At 56.2% G+C, this 12952-nt stretch overlaps 1 protein-coding gene across 27 annotated transcripts in view; it reads left to right on the top strand.

Annotated features, from left to right (window-relative positions):
• CELF4 (CUGBP Elav-like family member 4) overlaps positions 1–12952 on the top strand; it is a 257467-nt gene that overhangs the window by 167221 nt on the left and 77294 nt on the right. Inside the window, exon 1 of one of the 27 annotated variants that reach the window (XM_041743565.1) lies at positions 5314–5357. The exons of 25 other annotated variants lie outside the window; for them this stretch is intronic. The gene's annotated coding sequence lies outside the window, so the exon portion shown is untranslated. Of the gene's footprint in view, positions 1–5313; positions 5358–12952 lie in introns of those variants that run through there. One more of the 27 variants, XM_041743555.1, reaches the window with a different exon arrangement.

Raw genomic sequence — 12952 nt, 5'->3', positions numbered from 1 at the left:
CTGGGGATGAAATGGCCCCTTCAGCTAGGCCATGGGCATGAGTCCCCTCCTTCCCCTCCAGCCACATGTCCCTCATCTGTCAAGCAGGAACAGTGACAGCTTCTGTCTTCAAGTTCACGAGTGGCTGCATGCCTCTGAAAGCCCTTTGCAGGTGGATAACACGGGGTTAGTGCAGGGATAACACGAAACAAACTATAGAAAGCCGTGAGGATGCAGAGGGCGACAGTGGCTCCTGTTAACTCCAAGGGAGAGAACTCTCATGCCTCATACTAGAAGCTCTCCTGGCCTCACCTCTGCAAGGATGGGTTTGTCCCATGTCCCACTATAGTTCCTCCGCTGCGGAGAGAATAGTGCCACCCTTCTGTATCTGCCTGGACAATGGATAGCCCACCACTGGGTCTAAAAACACAGCCCCCCAGGATTCACTGTGGTCCCCGTTACCTCTTAGTCCCCTCGCCCCTTGCCTCTGCCCCATAGCACCCCAGGGCTCAGCCACAGCCTGCCAGGTCTCTGGGGAGTCATTTGTCCTCTCCCCCAGGAGCTGCTTACAGGGTGTAGTCCTACAACCTGTCCCAACACCCCCTCCCAGGGTCCCTGTAAGGGCATACAAGGTAGGAAATGTGCTCCCCAATGATCTGGCTTTCACCTAGCACTTACTCTGAGTGCCCATCCCTTCTGGGCACCACCCTGCTGTTGCAGGACTCAGCCCCTCTAGAAGATTCAAGAATAAACCATATGGAGCAGGTGGTGGCTAAACAGTGTGGGCCCAACACACAGTCACAGGCAGTGGGTGGTCAGAAAAGAAGCACAAAGGGGGTGGTGGGGGAAATGGGCTGATGCTAGGGAGAACTGATGGGCTTCCTGGAGAAGGAGGGTCTTAGACTGAAGTCTTTGAAGAATGGGTAGGAGCTTGGCTGGGGAGACACCATTCTTATCAAAGGGAGCAGCCTGGGTAAAGGAGGGATAGAGGGACACGCCACGGTGAGGGGCAGCCTGGCAGGAGTGAAGGTTGGAGTATGGGGAGCAGTGAGGCTGGATGGGGTCTTCTTCCACACAGGTACCCACCAGCCTGTCTGCACACATAATCCTGGAAAGCCAGGGTCTGCAGGGCCTGGAGTGTGGGCCGTGCCCTGGTGGTCATGGCAGGGAGGAAGATGCCATGTGCAGACTGGCTGCCCTGTGTACATGCACAAGCGCCCAGCAGTTCCTCCCTGACCCCCCTTATACACCCTGGCTCCCTACCCACCGAGAGCAGGGGCAGGCCTAGAGGCTGAACACAAAGCCAGCCTGAAAACCCACAGCTCAGGCCCTTAGGCTGCACCTGGGCGCCATCTGGTGGTGGTATGGAGCACCGCGCGCTCTGAGGTGTCCGGCTTCTTGGAGCCTTTGGGATGTCACATCCAGAAGTGACATCCCTGTTTCTCACAACACGCAGAATCATCGATGGCCGGTCACGACACAAGGGCCCCAACCCAAATGCACACATGGCCTCACAGCAAAGCTCCAGCAGTTACACGGGGACGCAAACACAGCCATTCCATTCACACTTCTTTTCACCTCTTTGTAACGCAGCGCAGACGTAGCAGTTCACATCTTATCTGTGTCTCCACTTGCTTTTGGTCTGTCGGAAGCACACCGTCCATTTTCTCCTGTGGTCATACTGCATGGTTTCAAGCTCACACTCCAGCTGGTGCTCACGTGGTCTCAGGACCTCCTCCTTGGATGTGAGAACTAGGCTGGCTCCACAGGCCTGTGCATGCTCATGTGACACACATATGCCCTGGGGACCACATGGGGGCAGGATCCTGGAGCCCATCATATGATCCATCACATTACAACCCAAGGGACTTCCTACTAAGAATGGTAAAATTGGTCAAATTAAACACACTTTCTTGCATTGGTTTTGTCCCGTGAGGCTCACAACATATCTTTACATACACTGGCTGGAACATTAGCTCTTACCCCACCCCCGCCCTCACCCCCAGATTTCCCAGATGAAGGCACTGAAGTTCAGAGAGGTTAACCGCCCAGCTCCCAAGACCAGGAGCTGGCTGCAGGGACCCCAGCCTCCCCCACCTCTGGACTCTGAGAACAGAGGCCCAAGGATACTGTTTCCAGTTTGAGATTCGGGGTGGGCAGAGGGCAGAGAAATAAGTGCACAGTGAGAGGCAGCAAAGGTGCTCACTCCTTCTGCTCTGGGCTGCCTCCCAGAGACAGCCTCAACCCTGAAAGGCAGGGACACTTCCCCATGGAGGCTAAGACAATAGCAAGCAAAAATGTGGGGTCAGTTATTCTTTGAGAGGTGAAGGCTGCTCCTGGAGCCAGTCAGGGGGCTGGCCCTTGTGCTCTCCATGCTAAAGCTACTCAGAGAAGGTTGCTGTGTTTGAGGGGTCCCAAGGACGGCTGGCAGGAAGCACGAGGATTCGAGAAGAGGTAGAGAGGTTGCCCTCTACCCCTGTATTTGTGTCCGGGTGTGTGCACGCAGTGTCGAAATTCCTGTATGCATGCAAAATGGTCACAGCCTTCTCAGGATTAAATAAGGAGGGATGGGATCCCTGGGTGGTGCAGCGGTTTGGCGCCTGCCTTTGGCCCAGGGCGCGATCCTGGAGACCCGGGATCGAGTCCCACATCGGGCTCCCGGTGCATGGAGCCTGCTTCTCCCTCTGTCTGTGTCTCTGCCTCTCTCTCTCTCTCTCTCTGTGACTATCATAAATAAATAAAAATTTAAAAAAAAAAAAAATAAAATAAATAAATAAATAAATAAATAAATAAATAAATAAGGAGGGATGGCTCTAGGGGGCCAGGTAGAGGGAGCTGGAGGAGAAAAAATGTCCCTCTATCCTCTGAGTCTGGGACACACACACACACACACACACACACACATATGCTGAGCCCCCCCAGACAATGGAGTCTGCAGACATGCATGTATAGGTAGACCACAAACAAAGAGAGTGTGTGCATCCTGGCAGAGAGACCTAGATCAATCAGAGAGGTGTGGGATTAATCAGGGCAGACTGCCTGCCAGAGGATGTCTTGATCCTCATGGCCTCAGGAATCCATTAGAGAAACAAGGAAACAAGTGCCTGCTGTGAGGCAAGCATTGCTGGCAGCTTCGTGTGAATATCTCATTTAACACTCATAACAACTCTGTCTCGTGGGAGTTACCACTTCCCTTTCTATGGATGAGGAAACTGAGGCTCAGCAAAATCAAGTAACCTGTTGAAGGCCACACAGCCATTAAGTGGCAGAGCTGTGATGGAAACCTTAGCCTTTCTGGCTCCTTGAAGCACTTTCTGTCATCATCAGACAATCCTAGGCTGAAGGAACCTAAATGTTTGTTGGGTGGAACTGAGTATGTGCACAGGTGGAGGGCCCTAGGATCTGCAGGAGCTCACTTCCCCACAGGACAGGTGGCCTGGGCCCTTGTTGGGGTGGAGATGCTCCTGTCACGTGCTGACTTCTGGAGCTAGGTGAAAACCGTGCACCCTCAACCCACTGCTTTCCAGCCCTTTGGAGATAGTGTGATGTCCCCACCCCTGCTCTAACCTCCTCCCATAAAGTAGCTTCCAGACAACCCCCTAAAATGTGGGTCCAAATGGATGTTCTTATCCCGTGTCTGAGAAAACCTCTGCCCAAGGATCTCTATCCTGCAGGCCCTGGTGTAAAAAGTAGGGGGTGGGAACAGGGGACACTTATCGCTGGGGTTCATTCTCAGGCCTGTGGGGCTGGGGGACAGGAGAGGACATTTAGCTTGGGAATATTTGTTGAATGGATACATGAATGAATGAGCCAGTGAATGAATGAATGATCAGCCACAAGACCACTCCCTGCTGAATCCTTTTCCTGCTCTGAGGCTGACCCTCAGTTCTCCCCTGGGACCCCTCACCCCATGGAGCACAGCCCAGCGCCCCGTGAGAAAGGCTGGCGTGCTATATCTGGGGCCCCACGATCTCTGTCACCCTCTCTGGTGCTGAGCCCAGCCCAGCTGGCAGAGGCAGAAGCCCAAGAGCTCAGAGAGCTGTAAACCAGCTTCCCCCTCCAAGCAGATGCCGCATTTGTGAGGTCAGAATGGGTGCCCCAGCCGGGGATGCTGATTGTGTCACCTGAGCCTGAGGTTTGTAGGAAATATGCGAGGGGGGGGCGGGGGCGCGGAGTGGCTGCATCTCAGAAGCTCAGCACAGACCTTCCCCCCTCAGCCTTCTCAATTCCTTGCTTGCTGCCCTGTGTTCGTTCACTGACATGAGCATAACTGTGTGTCCGCACAAAATACACGCTGGGAAGAAGACATCCAGGCCCTTGCCTGCACATGACTGTGTATACGGGCACACATGTGTCCATGTGTCCAGTTGCGAGGACCCTCACAGCCAAGCTCAGATGAGCACTCTCCCCAGGCCCAGCAGACATAGTGAAGGGATCCATGCAGGGGACAAACACTCCCCCTCCCCACACTGAGGTAGAGGCTTGGCAGCAGGGTAAAATTTATCATCATTATCCTAATATCATCTCCAGGCTCGACAGTGGCAGCAGCTAAAGAAAATACCAAGGCTTAACTTGGGGCACGTGGGAGAGAGAGGCAGAAGATAGGAAATATGATTTATGATGGAAATCAGTGCAATCATAATACTCTGTGCTTGTACAATTGGACTGAGCCTTCTGTGCCCACAGGCCCACTCCAGCCCTGCCTGTCAGAGGATGGTGGGACTGGGGGCCTGGCACCAGGGTGAGTGGATGGGCCCAGATGATGGGACACTGCTTATCTCCTTTCCTAGCCTTCCTTGAAGGAGTGGAGGTGAGGGACATTGTTCAAAGAGGAAGATGGAAGGAAGCAAATGAACCTATGTCAGGGCAGGTCTGGGGCACTATTGCCCAGTTGGCTTATTCTGCTCACAGCACTGCCCTGCAAAGATAGATCATTCCAGCACACTTGGGTGGCTCAGTGGTTGAGCGTCTGACTTTGGCTCAGGTCATGATCCCCAGGTCCTGGGACCGAGTCCCGGCAGGGAGCCTGCTTCTTCCTCTGCCTATGTCTCTCCCTCTCTCTGTGTGTCTCTCATGAATAAATAAATAGAATCTTAAAATAAAAAAGATCATTCTATCCTACATTTCCAAGTCTGTGACACTGGGGCACAGAGAGGTTAAGTGACTGAGTTAAGGTCACTCAGCTAGTCACAGCAGAGCCAGTTGTGCTCTTCCCACGCTGTCACATGGCCTGGTGTAGGTGTTGAAGGGCCGCAGGGTGCTGCCCATTCCATGTGGTATGAGCAGCGGGGAGAAGGCTCCACCTCACTCAAAACATTCTCCCTACAGCCTTGCCCATCTGGCATCCAGAATTCCACCTTTAGAGATATCCCTTTGAGGTAAGCCATAACCTATTCAGTTTATAAAATGTGGTGGTGGTGGTGACGGTGACAGTGATGGTCATGGTGCCGATGGTGGTGATGGTCATGGTGATGGTTTTTCAGATGGGCTTGTCATTAACGTAGGGCAGGGGGGCAGGGTAAAATACAGACCGGCTGTATTAGAGATAAACTTATTTCTACTTCACAACTTTCTAGAAGCAACTGAACCAAAAATTCTGCACCATGGCCTGGGAGACTGCGAGTGGGTGGAGCAATCTGTCTTTTTTCCTGGTAGATGCAGACAAGAGCATGATTCTGTCTCTGAGTGGAAATCCCTGCACTCTGTGCCGAGCTATTTATGCCAAAGATGGGGGTGGGGATGATGATTTCCCTGGGGTTGATGATTGCCTGGCCTGGGGGAGTAAAGCAGCAGTCACAGAGGACACCTCCAGACCCTTGTGTCCTCTGGTAACCAGGCAGGGTTTAAGCGAAAGGGGGCATGAAAGAATGAGTGAGGGGAGGAGTGAAATGCCTCCTTGAGGAGCAGATCTCTGGGGCAGGAGGGAATGGAGTTAGAGCCCCATGAAGATCGGCCTGGAAGGAGAGGCAAGTGTCTAGGGAACAGAGGCAGCCAGGGGAGGTAGGGCTCAACCCCGGGAAGCTCTGAGGCCAGGACGGTGCCGGAAGGGCCCTCAGCCAGGCTCGGACCGTGGTAGGATCCCCAGCAGGGCCGCGGGGCTCTCCGGCTCTCCCTGACCCCGTCTGGGGCGCACCTGGGCCTCTCCGCACCTGGGCCTCCGCCCCCGAGGCAGGGGACCGAGGCGAGGCTCGGAGCCAGAGAGGGACACAGGGAGAGAGGGCGTCCGCGGCCGGCCCCCCGGGGGCCAGAGGGGTGCCGGGGCGGCGGGGGCATGGGGTGCGGGGGTGCGGGGGTGCAGCGGCCGAGACAATGAGATGGAGAGAAATGAAGCGGACCGGCCCGATGCCTGGGGTCGCGGGGCCAGCCTGCGGGGCGGCCGGGCTGCCGGGGTGACAGCTCTGGCATTTCGAAGGGCACCCGGGGGCCAGCGCCTGCCTTGACGAGACCTCGGGAGCTCGATAGACTTTCCAAACCTAATTAGTGTTTAATGGTCTGGAGAGACGCCGCCTCCGCCGTCACCGGCCGCACCATGCCGTCCGGCTTCAGATTCTTAATTAACCTTTAAGGAGATGGTCGGCTGGTGGCCGCCTGGGAGGCCGCTGTGCCCCAGGGGCGCGCCCGCCAGGCCCACGGGCTCTCCGGGGACCCGTCCCACCCAGCGTCCGAGGGGGGCTCCAGCCACCCCCTTTGAAGCCAGCTTTGAAAATGCTCCACTGCACTCATTCCCAGCGAGGTGTGGCCCACTGAGACCACCGGGGTCGTGATGGGAGGAGGAAGGAAAGGGAAAGAGAAAGGTGACCATCGTTAGCCCAGCCGTGAGGGGGTCGGGCAGGGACCCCTGCACTGAGCAAGGCCTCTGGGGTCGAGGTGGGGACCCCAATGCAGTGGCAGGCGTGGGTGGCCCCTAGACACCGAGGAGGAGGTGTGCTTTAGCCTTTGGGCAGGGGGAGTCCCAAAAGGGTTCCAAGTGGTTGGTGGTTCAAGGTGTCCTGCTTCCTGCAGAGAATGTGGAACCAGGCAGGATGAGGGGACAATCCAGACAGAGAGGATGGTAGTGCCCAGGATAGGGTGGGACTCCAACCTGAGGGAGCAGAAGGCATTGGAGGGTGTGAGTGTGGCCGTTGGTGGTGGCAGTGACATTCCTAAGGCCAGACAACCTGAAGAGGGAGTCAGGCTTTGGGCTGGAGGTCATGCCTGCCTGTGGGACAGCCAGGGGAGAAGGAGCAAGAGGATCCAGAATGTGACAGGGAAAGATAGGGATGTGGTGAGAGGTTTAGAATTGCCTCAAAAAAAAAAAAAAAAAAAGAATTGCCTCCAGCAGAGGGCAAGGTGAAGAGATGGGATGGATAAAGTCTCTGATGGGAGAGGGAAAGGGGAGGGGGCCAGTGGCAGGTGGAAGAACCCGAATGTTGAATTAGGAAGAAGCCGAAGTTGCAATGGAGACAGGCTGGGAGGGGGGGTCTCTCAGGGGAGTGGTTCTGGCACCAGCATGGAGAGCCAAACCCATGCACTTCAGGACCCACTTCACATACCCCCTCCCTACACACACCCCACCCCACACAACACATACATCACACACCTTATGTACACACCACTGTCAGCCCCACACACTGCATACACCTAAGTGCACACACTCACATACAAGCCCCCTTGTACCTGCAGCACATGCACCGCACACTCCCAGTCACCTGCTCCCTCACACATCCACATTCTTGCACACCCATTCACTTATCCACCCCCATCATGTTCTCCAGCCCTTACACAAACAGCATCACACTCACACCTAAGCCTGACACACTCATTGGCAGTGCCTGTGACCCAGAGACCCTGGCGTGTTCAGGGAGGAGGGCCATGATCGATGCTTATTAATGAAGCTGCCCCAGAGATGGCTAATTGATGGCGGTGTGCGGCTGTTGTCTGGAATTTAACCTGATTCATCATTTAGCCTGTTGGAGGCTGGAGAGCTGTGTTAATTAATGCCAGGAAAACAGACTTGGATGAGCTGGCGGTGCAGCCTCGTATTAGAAAACGGAGAGCAAGGGGCAGAGGAAGGGAGGGGGAGAAAGAGAGAGAGGGGGAGAAAGGGGGAGAGGGAGAGAGAATGATTAAATCTAAAGCTCAGAGACAAAACAAATTCCAAAAAGCAAATGTCGGTGCCATTTCTAGGATGACTCAGGCTTGTGCTTGGTCGGCATCATCAGGCTGTGGTGTGGGGATTAAGAGCAATTTCCTCTACATTTGTCATTTACTTGGTGTGGGCTTTGTTTTCTCCTTTAACTTATCTGGGGACTGACTCTCCAGGCCTGGGACTGAGCCCTGTGAGACAGAGAGGAGGGGGTCCCAGGTCATGAGAGGGTGGTGGGGAAAACAGGACTCCTCTCCTGGTCATGGAGGGGACTCAGCCTAGCAACATGGTCCACAGTCCCAAAGCAACCTCATGGGGGCAGGGTGGGTGGGATGGGAGGACTCTCACCACCAGACTCAGGGAAATACAGACAGGAAAGTGGGCCTTGGGTATCACTGTCCAACCTCCAGAGCTAGGGTGCTCACTCCCCTTCTCAGTCCCACCCACTCAGAGTCTAAATCAGGAAGGCGGTGGTCCTGCTGAGGGCTGGGAGAGATTGGATCCAGCCAGAGAGAGCCCCATGAGGCCTGGAGCTCCACAGCCAAGGGCCCTAGTCAGGTGTGAGCTCCCAGGGGAAGGGAGGGCAGTGAGCATGTTTTGGTGGAAGAAGCCAATTCTTGGGTCTGCAGAGCTGAGGGCAGCTTGGAAGACGGCCTTGGCTTGCCTGGTGGAACTCTGGTACCAGAGGAGATGAGGAGAAAAAGGAGGCGGGTCAGGGCTGGAGACACATCCTCTGTAATCCCTAGAGCTGACCAGCTTAGATTTAGGACAGCCCCTGCAGGAGGGAGCCACCACCACCACCAATGTAGTGTGGGAGCAAATCCTGAAGAGCCCGGGAAGGGAGTTCCCTGTGAATGGGTGGTTGGTGCCCACAAAGTATGGGCCCATGTGGCTGGCCATTTAGAGACTCGGTTATTCTGTGGTACTGAGGGACAGAAGGTGTGGTGCACAGCTAGGGGCCAGGAATGGGACCCTTCTGCAGCCTGAGTGTGAGCTTCTGGAAGGAAAGGCCATGTCGTGGAGGTTGGCTATGCCATTCTCGTGCCGGAGAACAGGGGCTGGCACACAGAGGTCTACAATAAGCACTGGATGATTGGATGGCTGGATGGCTGGATGAAGGGACAAACTTAGTGGCCCATCAAAGCTCTAGGCTCCAGGACGCCTGGCTGGCTCAGTTGGAAGAGCTTTAGACTCTTGATATTGGGGTTGGGAGTTAGAGCCCCACATTGGATGTGGAGATCCCTGAAAAATGTTTTAAAGAAAAATAAGTAGGAAAGCAATAAACTCAACTACTGGCAGGCCAGGCAGAGAGGACAGAGCTGTAGCAGGTGGAGGAGAGACAGAGTGGAAGGCAAGGTCGGAGACCAAGTACCTGAGCTCAGAGTGTTGATGCCTTTGGGGAGCAGGGTCTCCTGTCTGGTTACCCTGCCCCCCCCCCCACCAGTCTCAGCTCTTCCTCAGAGGCTATCCAATTTTTTCAGTTCAGTAGAGTCCAAGAGAGAGCCCAGAGGGTAGGAAGTGGGAAAGAACAGAAATCAAATGTTAGGCAAGCCCTCAAAAAATGATGGAAGTACCCACTAAGAGAGGAGGAGAAGGGGAGAGGAAGGGAAGAGGAAAGGAGAGGGAAGACAGCTGTTGCTCATTTATTGGGCACTTACTGAATGCGGGGCACTGTGTGGAGAGCTTCACCTGAGCTATCATATCCTATCAATCCCGCCACACTGTGAAGGAGGCTAGGCGGTCAAATAGCCCCACGTCCCCCTCTCCTCTGAGCTAGCTAGTAGATGGCTAGGACTGGAAACCAGACCTCCCAACTAAATCAGGGCTTGTTTCATCCAGAATTATCTATCCACTGCTGTTTAAAAAAAAACACCCCCCCCCCCCAACTCTGAAGAGGGTTAGCAACCCAGCCTGGCCGCGCCGGCTAATAAGCTTGGTTTCCACAGCAGCAGATCTTAATTAGGGCTGGAAGGGTCCTCCCACCCTTGCCAGGCGGCCCCTGCGTGTTGGTGGGAGCAGGTGAGCTGGCCATGGGGCTCAGGAACAAAGAGCCAGGCTGCCCTCGGGTGTGGGGTGTGGACTGAGGGAGCCCGACTGGTGGCGGGTGGGGGGGTATGTTAGCCCCCGCTGCTCTATTCCATCTGCAGGACTTCGCACCGATCTCCCACTGGATCTGTCCTGTCCACCTTGCCGGCCACAGCCCCAGCCCGAGCAGCATCTACCCGCACGCACGGAGGCCCGACCCCGACCCCACTGCCCTGGCGGGGGAGCAAGGGAAATCGGGAACGCGGACGGGGCGCCCCCTCCCACCCCTCCTTTGTTCGTGCCGGCCCCCCCCCGCCCCCCGCCCTGCCTGGGGGGAAGCATTCCGTAAACTTGGGTTGCCGAGGCTCGGAGAGGCCGCGAGAGGAGGGGCGGGGCCGCCCGCGCAGCCCCACCAATAGGCTCCCTCCGTGCCTCCGCCCCGCGCTCGCCGTTCGCCGGGCCGCGCCGGGCAGAGCCGCCTGTTGCATAGCAACTGCCCGGGGCCTGTGGCGGGGCCGGACCGCGGAGGCTGCGCGGCCGCCGGGGGCGCTGCGGGACCGAGGCTCCGAGCCCCACCCGCTCCCCGCCCGTGCACGCGGCGCCGCACCCCGCCGGGCCCCCTCCGGCGCGCTCCCGGGACGGCGTCCCCTGCCCCCCCTTCGCCTGCTGGGACCGGACCGTGTTCTCCCGCGCGCCCCCTCCCCAGTGGAAGGCTCAGGCACGGTCTGGATCCAAGCGTTCCAGCCAAACAGGGAAGTTTTACTTGAATCCATCAAGTCCATCCTATGCACAAGCCCTGGACTCCTCTGTGTTCCCACACACGGACGGGGGACCCAGGACCAGACAACCCTGGCCGGTCTGGTCAAACGTTCACCTGGGTTCTCAGGCATCCCTGGCCAGACTCCACTTCCCTGAGCACACTTGCCTAGGGGCTGTATCGTCCCTGCTGGGGACTCACGGGGGGACGCCACTGCCCCCAGCACAGGCTCAGCCCCTCCTGGGGCCACCCCGGGTCCCCCTGACTCTGCCTGACTGCCGGTGCACCCCCACAACCCCGTGATTTTCCTCACACTCTCTGGCACCCTGCCGTCACCCTGTTCCTCAGCTCACCCAGGCCTTCTGCCCCGGGATCCACACCCCACCCACCCCGTGAGTTGGCTCATCTGGCTCGTTTGCTTCAGAGAGGACTGGAGGACATAAGCCACCTCATGTGATCAGCGTAAGGTCTGGAGCTTGGGAAGGACAGGACAACCGTCGCCGGCCACCACCACTGGTACCTCCCAGTCCCTGTCCAGGCACATGACTGTAGCCTATGCGGGTCCATACATTCTCCCGTCCTGACAAAGCCAACAGGCCCGGTCCTTAAAGGTTGGCAGGTGTCTGTGCTGCTTCTCATCTGCCCTTCATCCCCTGAAGGACCACTTTTGACAGCAGCAGACCAAAGTGAGCCCAGAGGCGATGACTTGAAAAGTGACAAGTGTGGCTGCGTGGACCCAATCACCAAAGTCTCCCTGAGGGGGGTGCCACAGGGGCTTAGGACTCTACTCTTTAGACAGGTATGGGAGCAGATGAGGGTGACGGTAAAGAAGGGGGTCCCTGTAACCAGCACACAGACAGGGTGAGGCAGCTCTGGGGAGACCTGGAGGTCACCTCGGATACCGTGCCAGGGGATGGGCCAAGGGCCTCGGCCGGCAGCTGGCCCCACACAGGGGCTGCTCCTAGCTGTGAGTTCTAAATGAGAAGAGGGGTGAAGAGCCGACGGGGCCTACATGCTGGTTTGTGTCCTGACCCAACAAGCATCAGATGGCCTCCTCCGAGCGGGGAGTGGGAGCAGAACCAGATTTATTAAAAAATCTTATCTGGAGGGTTTGCATTTCAATGGGCTGTGGATTTGCATATTTTAACAATAACCCTGGGTTCTCCTGTCTGGTCTGTGCTCACTGGCTGTCTCTCTAAATGAGGATCGAGGATAGGGGGCTTCGACAAACCCTTCTGATCCAAAGGTACCACAACCCCACTTTGCTGGCGGGGAGGGCCTCTGGGCTGGAAACTGAGCTGCCCAGCAGGTGACCACCTGTGGCCTCTGGCCACTCCTGTCCCCGGGAGCATGGCTGAGGCAAGCGGGAACGAGGCCAGAGAGGGGGCATGTGTGGGGTTCTGGATGTATGGCAGGAAAATAAAAAGGGTGTGAGCCTTCCCTCACAAAGGAATGACAGACATCTGGCCTGGCCAGGGTGCGCCTCAGAGGCTGGATGGAGGTCAGAGGTCTCCAGTGAAGGCAGATTGCCCTCGACACTAACTGCGGGGGGTGTCCTTAAGTCTGAACTTCATGGCGACAACAGAAGGGGATTCCTTGAATTTCTGATCCCTCTCTATGGAAGGAACCATATGTGATTTATTAAGGAGATAATTAAAATATTCATATATTTACAACAAGCTACAAATAATGTCCACTACTTCCACCATTCCCCTGCAATCCCTTCTCACAGGGGGAATGTGGAAGCCATGGGGCGGAGGTTGATTCTTTTATTCCAGGGTTCCTGAAAACCTACTATGCCCAGTCCTGGGAATCCATCAGGACATGTAATTCAGAATCTGCCTTCCTGGGGCTTTAAACAAATCATTTCTCCTTTAATTCATTGTGAGTCACTATTGGCTAAGTGCTGCAAAAGCGAAGTGCTGGTGGAGGGCAGAGTCACTGGGGAGCCCCCTGCCTAGGTCCCCATGATCTCATGTGAGAGTCCTCTTCTCTGTCCAGATTAGATGGCCGCCTCCCACCAACTGCCCATTCCGTGCACATCCTGGGCCCCACAAGCAAAAGTG

The sequence above is a fragment of the Vulpes lagopus genome, chromosome 1, assembly GCF_018345385.1.
Source record: "Vulpes lagopus strain Blue_001 chromosome 1, ASM1834538v1, whole genome shotgun sequence".
NCBI classification, from domain to species: Eukaryota; Metazoa; Chordata; class Mammalia; order Carnivora; family Canidae; genus Vulpes; species Vulpes lagopus.
Note: the sequence above shows the minus strand (reverse complement) of the source record. Positions and strands in the feature narration are given on the sequence as shown.